This window comes from Euprymna scolopes, chromosome 20 (genome assembly GCF_053919585.1).
Source record: "Euprymna scolopes isolate OS-2025 chromosome 20, ASM5391958v1, whole genome shotgun sequence".
Lineage (NCBI taxonomy): Eukaryota > Metazoa > Mollusca > Cephalopoda > Sepiida > Sepiolidae > Euprymna > Euprymna scolopes.
The window spans coordinates 111782817-111798701 of record NC_136501.1 but is presented as its reverse complement, the minus strand read 5'-3'; the positions used below and the strand labels follow the sequence as shown (position 1 = coordinate 111798701).

Here is a 15885-nt window from a genome sequence, read left to right as displayed (position 1 = left end):
TGATTTGCGCATAAGAGCTAAATTGACAGACTTTTAATTCAACTGAAAGTGCTCAACGATAAGAAATGAGTTTCTTAAAGTGGCTGGCATTATATATATATAGATATATATATATATATATATATATATTTAAAGGAGATTAGAACAATAGTCTAAAGAGCAGAGTGTATTTTAATGTAATAGCAAAATTACTAATTCAATTAAAATACAGGGAAAGGAAAAGTGCTCATTGCAATTTATTTTTATTATTTACTAGCAGGGGTACCCGGCGTTGCCCGAGTGTTTGTTTCCGGGACGGGGGGGGGAGTTTTAAAAAATGTTATGGTAGGTAAGTAGGAAGGATCAAACCCGGAGTCATGAGTAAAAGTAGGAAAATAAAGTGTGAAAAAAAAAAAAAAAAACATCTGCAACGTTAACAGTTCGGCCACCAAGAAAAGTCCATTCCAGTTGTTTAGGAAAAAAAAAAAAAAAAACCACTATGGTAGGTCGGCGCGAACGTGAAAATATAATGTGAATTGTCCAGCAACCTAACCACTACGCCACAGAGCACTGCAGCTTAGTTTAGTGATTTTAAATAACTTAACATGATAGAACTACGAAGCCAAACCGGTGTTCTCTTCTCAACTGTTCCTTGTGAACGATCTCCAAACGGTGTTAAGTGGTGGCAGGGGGAGGAGGAATTTTTAAGAGAGAAAATATTTTACCACTTCCATTGATCTTAACCGATTTTGGCCGTGACTTCTCAGCAGAAAAAGTATAGAAATCTAAGATTATCGAGGAATTTGAGAACTAATAAGCCTATAACAAACCTCAGATATTGTTCTGCCGTTTGTGCATAATGTATTTGCATGAAATATCTTGATTTTTTATCCTATTAAGGTCAAAATCCCACGGGAAAAAATGAGTTCATTTTATTTATATAGAAGATTAATTGATTTCAAAAGGTGAAGAATTAAAAGATACATCTGCCTATACTTTTAATGCTAGCTTTATTTATAGTGTCTTTTACATATATTAAAAACCCTTCCCAATACTTTGCTGATGAGGAAACTTTGTTTGTTAAAAATACTATATGTGAAAACTATTGTCCGTGGCTTAATGTCTACCACAATAAAAACATTGTTTTCCGAAACGATCGTACAAATTATTGATTTTGTTGTTGTTCCTTCTTGTGAAACGGATTTTTAATTTAATTCTAATTTGAATTTTAAATTATCAATCACATTACTGAATATATATATATATATATATATATATATATATATATATATATATATATACTCGGGTTTTTTTATTCAAAAGTAATGGACTAATGAATTCAACGAGGTTGTTAGATAGTGCTCAATAAAAAGAGCTGATAATACTTGTTTATTGTTATATAAACATGCTCACATCCCGCTGCTACAAATAGCCACTTGTTTCAATCAAACAACAGATATCATCAGGCAGCGACTTGACTATTCAAAAGTTCAATATTGAAGAGAGAGAGAGAGAGAGAGAGAGAGAGAGAGAGAGAGAGAGAGAGAGAGAGAGAGAGAGTCCCTCCAGACAAGGTATAAAGCCACTTGAAAATAGATTATGCTAATAACAAGAATGGATGGTATAATCACTTCAAGAAAAACTAATCCTGAAAGAAACCTCACTATCAGCATTCAATTCTCTTTTGCACAAAAAGAAATCTCTCAGAGTCTAGTGTCAAGCGCATAAAACTAATTCTCCATCATTGAATTAAGCATTAAAATTGTTGCATTTCTTTCATCTGCTGTTTAACATCTAAATATATTTCCCCCCACTCTATATCTGTGCCTAAATCAAAACGCGGATTCCATGAACAAAGCTTCTTTCTTAGAACTGCACGCCTGTGGAACTCTGTTTCGTCTGCCTGCTTCCCACCGGACTACAACTTGGATGTCTTCAAGTCCAATGTTAATTCCTAATGAACCGCCCCCTTAAGTAAACACTTCATCAAATCTCCACACTAACGTAATGTACTTGCAATAACCCTTATCCCTGAGTGGCTTCCGGGCCTTGATAAGTGGTGATCACTATGTAAAAAAAAAAAAAAAAAAAATCAAATCTCTATTAAAAACTTAATGTAGTTTGCTTGAAGCATTGTGTAGCGAGTTTATAAAAGAAATTTATAGAAGGCAATACAATAATGAATCGACACAAACTGAAGCGAATTAAGATACAACTACTAGCCTGGGTACCCGGCGTTGCCCAGATGTTTGGAGGTGTGTGTTGAGCAAAAAAAAGAAAAAAAAGAAAAAAAGTGGTAGTAGGCAGCCAGGCTCGAATCCGTACCACAAAGGAGGAAAAGAACATGACTGTAAAACAAACAATTTTTTTTTATTTTAGTAAATTGTTAGGTGAAAGTATGAAATAGCTACAAAACGCCCTCCCCTCCCATGTTAAGAATGGCTTTGTTTCAAATTTAACATTTTCTGTTAAAATGACGACTTTTGAGGTTTTTGGGTATGCTGAAAACTAATATCACATTTAAATTTTCCACAAAAAAATAATTTTCCGGATATTATGCAATATCATTTATGTTATTGCTGGTGGCCATCTTGGTGTGCTCGTGCGTGTAAACGCAACCCTGAGAAACTACACGCAAACACGTGTAGCAAGATGGCCACCAGCAATAGCATAAGAAATGACATTGCTTAATATTCAGAAAACTATTTGTGGAAAATTAAAATGCAATATTCGTTTTCAGCATACTCAAAAAAACCTTCAAAGCCATCATTTTAAAGAAAAATGTTAAGGTGGAAACCAGGTAAAAATTTCCCTAATAATGTTATTTCAGCACCATGCTATTTTTTTTTTTTTTTTACTCGAGAATCACCACTTATCAAGGCCCAACGGCCACTCGAGGATAAGGGTTAATGAATGTAAGGTGGTAGTGTAGTAATCCTTGATGATCTTTATTCCACCAGTTTTGCCCGTACCTACGAAATACTGACTCCTAAAAATGAGAACAGGGGAAATCATTTCTGGTAATAAAAAATAAATTACGTTTCATTTCGTTTTCAATGTTTAAGTTTAATGGATGCGGACGATTTTTTTTTTAGCGGTGAATTGGCCAGGGTATTCCAATAGTCACATCTACCATATGATAAATTGATTGGCCTTCAAGCCAAGATCAAAGTGTAGTACCTGTTCTGATGCTTCACTAGCAGTGTCAGAAATCGCCATTAAAAATGCGTGATTAAAACTTGAATAATTCAACCTATCTTTCGAAGCTTATAATTACTTGAAAAATGTAATTCAAACACTAATTTTTTTTTTTTCAATTAACGGAGCAAAGACCAATTTTTTTTAAAAAAATAACAGCTTTAATACCAAATCATGCAATATTCGTTTTTTTAAATCGTTTTTCTTTAAAAAAAGATTTAAAGAAATTCACAAATTTTAACATAATTAAATCCTTCTTAGATAAGAGAAAAATCCAGGTTGTCCTCGACGGTCGTACATCTAAACAATAGGATATAAATGCGGGGGTGCCCCAGGGTTCTATCCTTGGACCTCTACTGTTCCTGATATTCATAAATCACCTCCCCGACAACATTGCCTCTGAGATGGGTATATATGCTGATGACACTACACTATGGCAGGCACGACAGGAAGACGAATGAACACATTTCTAAAGAAATGGCAGAAACACGAGAGGAAGACCTCCAATCTGTAGTGGAATGGGGACAAAAGTGGTTGGTCGCGTTCAATGCTGACAAGACTAAACTAGTTTCATTCAATAATTACAAGAAACCCTCTCTACCACCCATAGCAATGGCCAACGACTCTTTATCTGAGAGTCCATCTTTCAAACTCCTTGGCCTAACGTTCACAGGAAACATGAGTTGGAACAATTACGTTGAAGGCATTGCCAGGGCCGCTGCAAGAAAGGTGGGCTCTCTCTACCGTGCTAGAAAACTACTAACACCTGAAAGTATCCTGTACCTCTATAAGGCCACCATTCGCCCATGTATGGAGTATTGCTGCCACATCTGGGCTGGTGCATCTGCTACTAGTCTCTCGCTCCTTGACAAGGTTCAAAAGAGAGTCGCAAACCTGATAGGCCCTGAACTGGCATCTAAGCTTCAGCCTCTGTCCCATCGACGAAATGTTGCATCCCTCTGCCTTTTCTACAAGTATTTTAGTGGTGAATGCTCTGACGAACTGCAATCATTTGTGCCCCCACGACGTGAGCACCCTCGACAAACCCGACAGGCTGCTAAATCCCACTCCCACACTGTAGAGATCCCTAGATGTAAAAGATCTTTTTACTCCAATAGTTTCTTCCCTAGAACCGCTAGACTCTGGAATTCCATTCCAGGTCCCTGCTTCCCCAACAGTACTGACGTGCAGAAGTTCAAGTGTAACGTGAACCGACACCTTGCTGCCCAAATCCCTACATAGTACCCCAGTAGTTGTTGCCCCTGATAGTAGCCCCCTACACCAAAGTGGCAATTTGCCTTGTTTGGGGTGAAAATGTAATAAAAAAAAAAAAAAACTTACTTTGATATATAAAGATGAAAATTACAATTGAATTTACCAAAATGATCCAAGATGGTAAAATTAAAGTAAATTATAAATATTAAAGAATTAATATTTATAAAATTATCTCAGCCAGATATAAAAGCTCGATAAAACCAAATAGGAAATAGAGCTTATAATATGAGCAAACAGTTAATACTTTTAACATATTTTATTAACCGTTTGCTCATTATATATAAGTGAATGTGTGTGTGTACATTTTCCAACACAATAATTGTCAACTTTCAGTCTACAGACTCTAAAGTTGATATACATTTTAACAAAAAAAGAAAAAATCCGGGTTTGTATTACTGTACACAGATTCAAAAAAGTTGTCAAAAAACAAATGTTATCAAAGGCAAGATAAGTTACTTTTCTACCTAACTGGATAATTTTCTAGAGTTTTTATTTAATGTAACATGTTCATTCAGCTCGAAAAACATACAGTGTTTACCGATGTATTTGAAAATTTAAAATGGTGCCCGAATCTCCAAATATATCAGAATTTTTGACACCCCTAACACGGAAGTGCGAATAAAATATAAAAAACTTGTAATTTCTCTTTTAAAAGTGGGTTGTTAATTTTCTTTATGGAATATACTTCCAAAATAAACTATTAAAGTTGTTTAAAAAATAGAAATTTTTTTTCTTTTTAAAAACAGTGTTTACAAAGTGCTGGCGCGCCTTCATGCAGCCAATTTTTTTACATAATGAAATCAATTGAATTTTACGAGTTAATTTTTTTTCAATTTTTAAACTTTAAAAATCTATCAAAATATTTCTATTGGTTAAATTTTTACGATATTTTCAGGGTCAATGTGAAATGTTATTCTCTTTCCAATAAACTGAATATAATATTTTAGACAAACGTTTTTTTAAAATTCACCCCCCCTCATTTTGAAATGTCTATTAAAATTTTAATAATTTATGTACCAAAGTTTTATATATCACAAATTGAAGATAAAAGATCAATAAATATATTGTAAATTAAAACGAAAAGTGTTTTTTTGGAAATTTACCTGCAAAGTCCAAAGTGTAAAACTTTTTAAAAACCATGTTGATTTTTTTTTTTTTTTTTTAATTGGAAGCCTATGTTCTGCTTATATTGTCCAGTAAGTAATGGACGATAACAATTTTTCCTATTTCATTCAATATTTTATTTTTTAGATGTTAAAAAAAAAAAAAAAAAAAAAAAAAAAAAAAATTCACACGACAAAAAAAGAATGAAATTATAATAAATCAAAAATGTTTGTACTTCTTTGAGAAAAGAAAAGAAAAAAGAATTTCTAGAGTGTTTTTTTTTTTTTTTTTTAAGGAATAATCTTATGAGTAAAATTTGACTATTTTTAAACTATGGGAACACACATTTCTCCAGGTACAAGGCTACACGCCTAACGCGAATGTGTGGTTTTTATGTTCTTTAGTTCATCCGTAGTTCAAAACAAGGAGAAAGATTACTTCGGGTTTTTCGAAAAATGCTTCCATGATCGCGCGTTTTTCAAATAGTCGTTTAAAAAATAAATGGAATTTAAAATATAAATATGGATAAATTCTTAATGAAGAATGGAACTACAGATTGAATTGTTTTTTATAGGCAAGTGATATTTTGGAATTTACATCGATTTTTTTATACTCAAAGTAAAATTTCGTTGATTTTCTTCAAATCTTTTTTAAAGCCGATTTAAAAAAACATTGCATAATTTGCTATTAAACCTGTCATTTTTTTAAAATTTGGTCTTTGCTCCTTTAATTGAACAAAACAAATAGAGTTTGAATTACATTTTTCAAGTAGTTATAAGCTTATAAAAATAGGAGGTCGAATTATTCAATTTTTTTTTACGCATTCTTGAAATCGGTTTCTGACACTGCTACCGAGTCTATTTGAGACGGTAAGTTTGGGAAAAGGAGTTAAAAAAAAAAAAAAATATGCAAAATACTGTTAAAAACCCACCGAATATATGTCAGCCTATGTAACGGTAACATATATTGAGCGAGTTTCTAGCAGTATTTTGTCTAGTTTATTATTTTTAACTCATTTTCCCAAACTTACCGTCTCAAAGAGAGACTCGGGTGCCATTTTAAATTTTCCAATACATCGGTAAACACTGTATGTTTGTTCGAGCTGAATAAACATGTTACATTAAATAAAAATACTAGAAAATATCCAATTAGGTAGAAAAGTAACTTATCTTGCTTTTGATAACATTTATTTGTTGTATATTTATTTTTTTGACAACTTTTTCGAATCTATGTGTGCAATAATACAAACCAAAAAATCCTTTTCTTTTTTCGCTTGTTTAGAAAAAAAATCTATTATACACAATTTTTCCTTGTAAAAAAAAAATAAATAAATAAATAAATAAAAGATGGCGGCCATGGCACAAAAGCTATTATAAAAAGCATTGGATTTTTACGGTGTTACTATAGCAGTATCAGAATTTTGGGGGAATTTTCAGACGAGTCGCCATTTTGAATAGACACCTATCTTTCTATCAGATTATAACAATATGAAAACGTAATTTAAACCCGTAAATTTTATTTCAATAAAACGAGCAAAGACCAAATTTTAATATCATAAAAGCTTTAATAGAGAAATAAACAATTTTATTTATTTTTCCTTCGATTTCTTCACTTAACATTTCACGGAATGTCGAACAAATAACACAGTTGAATCTTACGATATATATTTTAAACGGCAAAATATCACTCACCTGCTCCATGAGTAAGATATGCTTTCTTTTAATCTTCCTGTATGAGAATTTATTCATATTTATGTATTATAATCTATGTATTTTTTAAATGGAAGGATTTTTCCAACACATATCGCGACAACGCGTGTCTTTCAAGAAAGTTGTAAAGACACCGGATGTTAAGATTATCACTTACTTATGTACGGAAGCCTATAAGTGTAAAAAAAAACCACTAATTCAGAAACCTTAATAATCTCGATATTGGATTATATTCCTTCAAATTTTCCACTTTTAAAGGTTTTCGGAGGCGCTGAAAACGGAAATAACCATTTATATATACGGCAAACGAAACTAGTAACTGCATTATAGGGTTTTGTTTTTTTTTTTTTTTTTTATATCGAAAAAAAGGAAATCAGGAATTAAATATAAAAATATACACTGACCGAAAAATAATGACTGGAAAATTCTAAACAAAAATTAAGCTTCCAGGTAAAAAAAAAAACAAAAAAAACACGTGGTTATCGAAAAAAGAAGGATTTACATTTTGGACTTTACCGGTAAATTTACAGATAAGTGATATTTTTTTGTTGTTTTAAATTTGAGTATTTTATTTATTGATGTTTTATCTTCAATTTGTGATATATAAAACGTGTCGACCAAAATTAATTATTAAAATTCTCATAGACATTTCAAAATGGGGGGGGGGTGAATTTATAAAACAACGTTTGTCTAAAATATTATATTCAGTTTATCGGAAAGAGCATAAAATTTTACATTCACCCTGAAAAAAAACGTAACAATTGAACGAATAGGAAAATTTTGATAGATTTTTAAAGTTTAAAAATTGAAAAATATTCATCTCATAAAAATCAATTGATTTCACTACGTAACAAAATGGCTCCCTGAGCGCACGCACGCACTTTGTAAACACTGTTTTTTAAACAATGAAAAATAATATTTCTATTATTTTTTAAACAACTTAAATAGTTTATTTTGGAAGCATATTCTATAAAGAAAATAAATAACCCACTTTAGAAAGAGAAATTACGAGTTTTCTATATTTTATTCGCAGTTTTCTGTTAGGGGTGTCAAAAATTCCCCCAAAATTCTGATACTGAGTGCTAGTGTTACTATTGTACGTTATTCTTGTCAGCAAGAATTTAAACTGTCATATTGACTTGTGGCAGACTCAAATACACCTGTAAACAGTTGAATACGGGAAAAAAAAAAAAAAAAAAAAAAAAAAAAAAAAAATCAACGCCTAAAGGGTAAATCTTCGGGTGGTCCCCCACTTGCACTGGGGGACTCCATCTTGAATTTTCCAATACATACATCGGTAAACACTGTATGTTTTTCGAGCTGAATAAACATGTTACATTGAATAAAAACACAAAAAATATATCCAGTTTGGTAGAAAAGTAACTTATCTTGCCTTTGATAACATTTATTTGTTATATATTTGTTTTTTGACAACTATTTCGAATCTATGTGTACAGTAATACAAACCCCCAACTTTAAAATAATAGGGTTTGTATTACTGTACACATAGATTCGAAAAAGTTGTCAAAAAAACAAATATATTACAAATAAATGTTATCAAAGGCAAGATAAGTTACTTTTCTACCAAACTGGATATATTTTTTGTGTTTTTATTCAATGTAACATGTTTATTCAGCTCGAAAAGCATGCATTGTTTACCGATGTATTGGAAAATTACAAAATGACGCCCGACACTCTCTTTAACATGGTAAGTTTGGGAAAAGGTTTTATAAATAATAAACTAGACAAAATACTATTAAAAAAACACCGAATATATGTCAACTTATGTCACGGTAACATATAATGAGCGAATTTCTAACAGTATTTTGTCTAGTTTATTATTTATAACATCTTTTCACAAACTTACTATATTAAAGAGAGTGTCGGGCGCCATTTTGAATTTTCCAATACATCGGTAAACACTGTCTGCTTTTCGAGCTGAATAAATATGTTACATTGAATAAAAACAAGAAAAATATATCCAGTTAGGTAGAAAAATAACTTATATTGCCTTTGATAACATTTATTTTGTTATATATTTGTTTTTTGACAGCTTTTTCGAATCTATGTGTACAGTAATACAAACCCTAAAGTTGGTACCAGTGCAGTGCACTTATTGATCCGTACTGAAATAATAACGTTATTATTTAAAAAGCCATTCTTAACATGGGGAGGGGAGGGGAGGGGTGTTGTGTAACTATTCCATACTTTAACCTTACAATTGAATAAAAAAACATAAAACTTCTTTTTTTTTTTTACACAGTGATCACCACTTATCAAGGCCCGGAAGCCACTCAGGGATAAGGGTTATTGCAAGTACATTACGATAGTGTGGAGATTTGATGAAGTGTTTAATTAAGGGGGCGGTTCATTAGGAATTTGTTAACATTGGACTTGAAGACATCCAAGTTGTAGTCCGGAGGGAAGCAGGCTTTAATTAAACTTGGAAATACGATTTTAAAAAATAGCGCGGATCAGTAAGTGTATTTAGCACCTTAAAGATTTACTTTTTTTTTTTTTTTTTAAATTGTTAGGTGAAAGTACAGAATAATTACAAAACAATCCCAAGTTAAGAACGGCTTTCTAAATATTATTTCAGCACGGTAACAAGTGTTTAAGTACTGAAAACAGCAAGGTTTGTTTATTTTAAAATAAAACGTCATGTTTTTTTTAAGCCATAAAAACGCAATCGTGGCAAATCACGTAATATGGTAGGTTTAAGTTTTTTGTTTTTTTTCGGGAAAGTCAGAAGGGAGGGGGTAATTTAATGGATGATAATACAGCCATGACGCCAAGAAAAATACGATTTAAATACCCAGCTTTTATCTACATACATTGTCAGTCACAAATAAACCGCGAACGATGAAAATTAATGAATTTTATTTAAAAACAAAACAAAAAACAACGAGAAAATACGAATAGGTGTAGACATTTTTGTTCCACACTCAAGTTTACTACTATTCAAGTTGAACGATCACATCTTGTTGTTATATATACGTCAGTCAACAAACAACACAGAAGGGATATTTTCTAGAACGAAAAATAACTTAAAAATAAACTTACCTTCCAAAAGTGAAATACATTAAGAAAAGAAAAAAAATCCCTTTCAGATAATCTTCCGATTATCAACAAAACGTTTTCATTCGGCTGCCATATTTTAAATGTTTGCGAAGTGCATGATGGGAAAAAATACATGTTTAACTAATTTCTTACTTTTTTTTATTCATTAATTTTTCATTTAAATATTATCATTTGCTCACAAATTACCATATATTAATTATTTATATATTTATATATTTAAATTTAAATCTTTATTACTTTCATAAAAAAAATTGAAAAAAAAAAAAAATTTGAATGAGATAAATTCGGTACTGGAATAACGAAACGAAACGAAATGTTAATGCACTCGTTGTAGAAAACGGTTAATTTTTGTCTTATATTATAATAATTATATTTTAGTAATCATATTTTAAACTAAATTAAAAAAAAAAAGATGAAAAATGTTTGGATAATTAGATATAGATATAGATAAATTTGGTAATAGAATAAACGGTACTCTTGCTGAATTTGACCCGGATCCTCGGGATTTTCCGTCAATTATGGCTCAGGCTCGACCGGCAATCACCGGATTTAGCCGAGTGTTTTTCAAATGTTGAAATGCTAAATAGACATTGTTTGTTTGTTTATTTATTGTATTAAAAAATGTAATTTTTTCATTATTTTTGGGGGTGATGAAAGGGGTATTTTTTTGTTTTGTTTTTTAAATATTTTCTAACAAAAATAATTTGTAAATTTTCTTGAAAAAGCTTTCATCTAACATACGGTTTTCATGAAAACCATTCATCTTTTCTTATATATATATAAAAAAGTTTACTGTCAATTTTTTTTTTTTTTTTAATGTAAGTTTTCCTGAAAAAAAACCTGTACTTTTATGGTATTATTACCATACATTAACATGGGTACTAATTAGAGGTCACCATTTCGGTAGGCTCCCACTTCGGGGCGCCTCTGATAACAGGGAGAACTGGAGCGCTGAAATAGAAAGAAATACTGGTAAAAGAAGACATTGTCTTCTCATAAAAATGAGGACGTGTAACGCGACTTTGTTATGAATTCATGAGGTTTTATATATCCAATATATATGTGTGTGTTTTCCCGAAACTCGGGTTACAAAGAAAGACAGTGCATTTTGTAAAGTCTGTATTAATGTTCAATGCTCCTCTTGGCTACCTAACGGGAGCTGAGGAGTGAGGCGTGTGTTCTGTCTCTAGTCGCCGTGGAAGTAAGGACGTTTCCTTCACTCGAATATCCCACGTAAACTGTTCTCGCTTTTCATTGGCTGGAACCTCTGATGACGTATAAGAAGAAAGGAAGGAAAAGAGAAAAGAATAGGGAGAAAGAGAGAACTAAGGTGAGAATACAGCCTAGTCTCGTAGTAGTAGCCGCTCGCTACAAGAGTCCCCCTCCAATTAACGGAGTTAAGTAACTTATACCCAATTATTAAATCTGTTCTTTGTTTAAAAATAAGTATTCGTTTTTCTTCTTCCATGTCACCTTCCTTCCTGCTCTAGACGTATATGTGTCAGTAGCAATTCCATCTTCGACTTTGTCGGTATCGTCTGTCCTAATAATCTTATCACTAGTATTAACTTTATCTGTCTTTGACTTCTCCGTCTGTCTAATTTTATTACTAATAGTTGGTTCTATATACGGTTTTAATCTATCTATCGATACGTGTGTGTGAGTACCGTTGTTCATGTCGATTTGGAAATGCTTGTCTGATCGAGTCAAGACTTTATAAGGACCTGAGTAAGGTGCTTCTAACGGTTTTCTAACTCGATCGACCCTGAGCCATACTTTTTCACAGGACCGTAAGGTTTTTGGTATGAAAGTTTTTGAATTGTCGTGGATATGTCCTTTTCCATTGTCGAGTACATCAATTTGGGACATCCATTCGCACAAATTACGTATGTACTTATTAACTGGAGTCTCTCCTGCTCTCCGTTTGTGTATTAACTGCTGAGGAATCAATATCGGAGCTCCAGTAACAGATGTAAAAGGGGAAAAACCTGATTCGTTAGGGGTGCTACGTATACCAAGTAGAATCACCGGTATGGCTTTCATCCATGATTCTTTGCGAGCTATTATAGCTGCTTTAAGAGTACGGTGTGCTCTTTCGATCATCCCGTTACTTTGAGGGTGATACGAAGTTGTCCTCAATCGGTAAAAACCTACTACCTTGGCTAATTCCTGGAACAACTCGCTCTCAAACTGACTACCTCTGTCAGTTATCACATGCAGTGGGACTCCAAATCTGGATATCCATGCATTGATGAATGCCTCTGCTACCGACTGTGCAGTTATTTCAGTCATAGGCTGTATTTCAATCCAGCGAGTTGCACGGTCGATGCAGGTAAGCAAGTATTTGTAAGGGCTTAGGTAAGGGTCAGACTCATTGTGCATTAAGGGCAAGGGACCAACAATATCAATATGTACTGTCTGGAAACGTGCAGATGGTAACTCAAATTCTTGGACCACAGACTTTGTGTGTCTGTGAACTTTTGCTTGCTGACACTCTATGCATTCTGCGCAGAATTGCTTAAATGTTCTATCTAAGCTGGGCCAAAAGTATCTGGACTTAACCAGTTTAATAAACGCTCCCATACCAGGATGCGCTAAGCTATGTAAACTGTTGCAAATAGCCTGACGAAGTTCTTTTGGGATAAACGGTCTGGGGTACTTCGTCGAAATATCGCACAGGACTGAGCCGATTTCCTTCGACACACAATATTCTTTTAAATCAGTGTATGACTTTATCTCGTCATCACCTCTTTGTGCCTCTGCTATTCCAGCCAAATCGCATGCATCTATCTGCACAGCTAATGCAGGCCGAGACATACAGTCTGCAACTATATTCTCAGCTCCTTTAATATACTCCACGTCAGCAATATATTCGCCAAGTACTGACAAGTGTCGTTGTTGTCGATCTGTCTTTGCTGGTGTCTGACTGTAATATGCTCCGCACAGAGGCTTATGATCAGTGAATAATGTCACGTGGCGACCTTCTATGAGGTGGCGGAAATGTATCACTGAAAAATAAGCTGCCAGTAGCTCTCTGTAAAACGTGGAATACTTAGTTTGGGCTTGGGAAAATTTTTTGGAAAAGAAACCTATAGGTACTGGTTTCTTATCTACCAACTGGTGCAATGCAGCACCCGCGGCAAATTGGCTAGCATCCGTAACTAGGTGGTACTTCGTAGTTGAAGACTGTGGATGAGCTAACGCCGTTAATTCAGACAACTTGCTTACTATTGCTTTGAAAGCGTGAGTTTCTTCCTCATTAAGGTTGGTCTTTGCTTCTGGATCCAACCTCATTCGTTCAGTTAACGGTAAAACTACGGATGCATAATTAGGGACTAACTTACGGTAAAAACCTGTCATCCCCAGAAATCTGCGTAAGCTTTTTGAGTCCTTAGGGACTGGAAAATTTTCCAACTCTTTAATTTTCCTTTGTTTACGTGGAAGCCTAAAATGTCTAACTCTGGTACCCCAAATACACACTTATCTAAGGAAATCTTTAAATTGTTATCGCTAAGGATTCTAAATACTCTATCTAAGTCTTCCTTGTGTTGTTGTTTGCCATCGCTAAAGACTAATATGTCATCTAGGTATATAAATAAGCAGTCTAACTTTAAAAATATCTTGTCCATAAAACGCTGAAATGTAGCCGCAGCATTCTTTAAACCAAATGGCATGTAATTAAACTCAAACAAGCCAAAAAGTGTCACGACTGCTGTTTTAGGCACATCGTCAGGGTGTACCTTAATTTGATGATACGCTGAGGTTAAATCTATTTTAGAAAAATACTGTTTGCTAGCTAACTGCGTGCAGAACGAATTTATATTTGGTATCGGATAGCGGTCTGTTTTCGTAATGCTATTTAGTGCACGGAAATCACCGCAAGCTCGAAACGAACCATCCGCCTTCTTTACTAAATGCAACGGGGTTGCCCACTCGCTACTGGAAGGCTGGATAACTCCAGTATTTAATAACTTTTTAAATTCCGCCTGCGCTGCGTCTAATTTAGGGCCGGAAAGTTGTCTGGCTTTAGCAGAGACTGGTACCCAGCTGCCTGTATCAATCCTGTGATACACTCCACCATAGTCTTTGTTTGTGCCGCTATGTGGTGAAAGTACATTATCCTATTTACTTATTACCTCGGTAATATAATCCGCTAGGTCGATTTTATTAATTATTACCGCATCGGTTCCTGTTACTGCATTCACTGTAATCTCACGCTCCGTTACGTTATCATGGATGGATCGATTTTTGCAATCCACTATGATGTGAAATTTGTTCAAGAAATCGAATCCTAGCAAAGGGTTAGTGACATCTGCGATCACAAAACTCCATTGGAAAGATCTTCTCAAACGTGGAATTTTTATTTCTAAGTTCGTTTGACCATAGCATTTTATACTCTCCCCGTTAGCGGTTGAGATATGCACAGGGGTTGGCTCCAGGGTAACTCCATTTACTACGGAACGTGGCAAAATGGAAACACTGGCCCCTGTATCTATAATAAAATTAACTTTAGCTGCTCCTATCTTGGCAGAGACTTGTAATAACGGCGGGACCACTGGAGCAAACGCAGTCTGCCTGTCTAGTTTTCCGAGTCACTTGGGGCCGGGGGGGGGGGCGAATTAGGTAGCATTTCTATACTGCTCTTCTTCTTTGGCCACTTACACCAGGGCTTACATGTGCGAGCCTCTTCTGCAAAATAAATATGTGCTCTACACATCTTCGGTCGCTGTTTCTGTCGATATGGACGTAAACCGGCCGGGATGTTTTCAAAAGCGTGTCTGGTGGTACTATAATCGTTTGCCTGAGTATGACTTCTAACCGCCTGGAATACTGATGTATTCTCTATCAACGGCATCAAATTGTCGGACAGTCGACCCAATTCCGTTAACGGCATTTCGGTGTGGGTTGCTACCACTGGTGCTATTTGCTTCGGAAGCGCACGTAAAACTTGTGGCGCACTATCTCTTCGCTCGCTCCTATCCTATTCGCGACCGTCACCATCTCCTGGAGGTATAACGATGGACGACCAGATAATGTAGTGGTCCTCATCAACTTCTCCAGGAGTTCGGGTCTGGTCTTTTCATAGGCAGATAACACCGACTCCTTTAATTTAGCGTAATTAAGTGACTGTAAGATTGCTGGGGGAATATTTGTCACTACGTCCGGTGGCAACGCGCTAATGACTGCGTAAAACTTTGTATCGTCGGTCGTCACGTATCGGAGATGGAACTGCGCTTCTAATATAGAAAAACAACCGTTTACACTAGTCTCAATGAATTGTGGAGGTTTAATACAAACTTGCTGTGCATCCATTATTATTAATATTATTATTATTATTATTACTACTACTACTACTATGGTTATTAGCTACTATCAGTTAATATTATTTCTTCTTTTTTATTTACTTGTAATGGCGACTAAAGGAAATTGCTGGGGAAAAGGGGAAAAGGTGTGATATAAAGAAGAGAGAGAGAGAGAAAAACGTACTCACCAGAGGTTAAATTCAGCCGTTACTGGGATTGATTATTATTAGTTTTTT

General features: G+C 34.2%; 1 protein-coding gene across 1 annotated transcript in view; it reads right to left on the bottom strand.

Annotated features, from left to right (window-relative positions):
* LOC145241562 (BTB/POZ domain-containing protein KCTD20-like) overlaps positions 1 to 10460 on the bottom strand; it is a 47024-nt gene extending 36564 nt beyond the window's left edge. The window contains exon 1 of the mRNA XM_080104633.1: positions 10329 to 10460. The gene's annotated coding sequence lies outside the window, so the exon portion shown is untranslated. The remainder of the gene's footprint in view (positions 1 to 10328) is intronic.
* Between the last annotated feature and the right edge of the window lie 5425 nt (positions 10461 to 15885).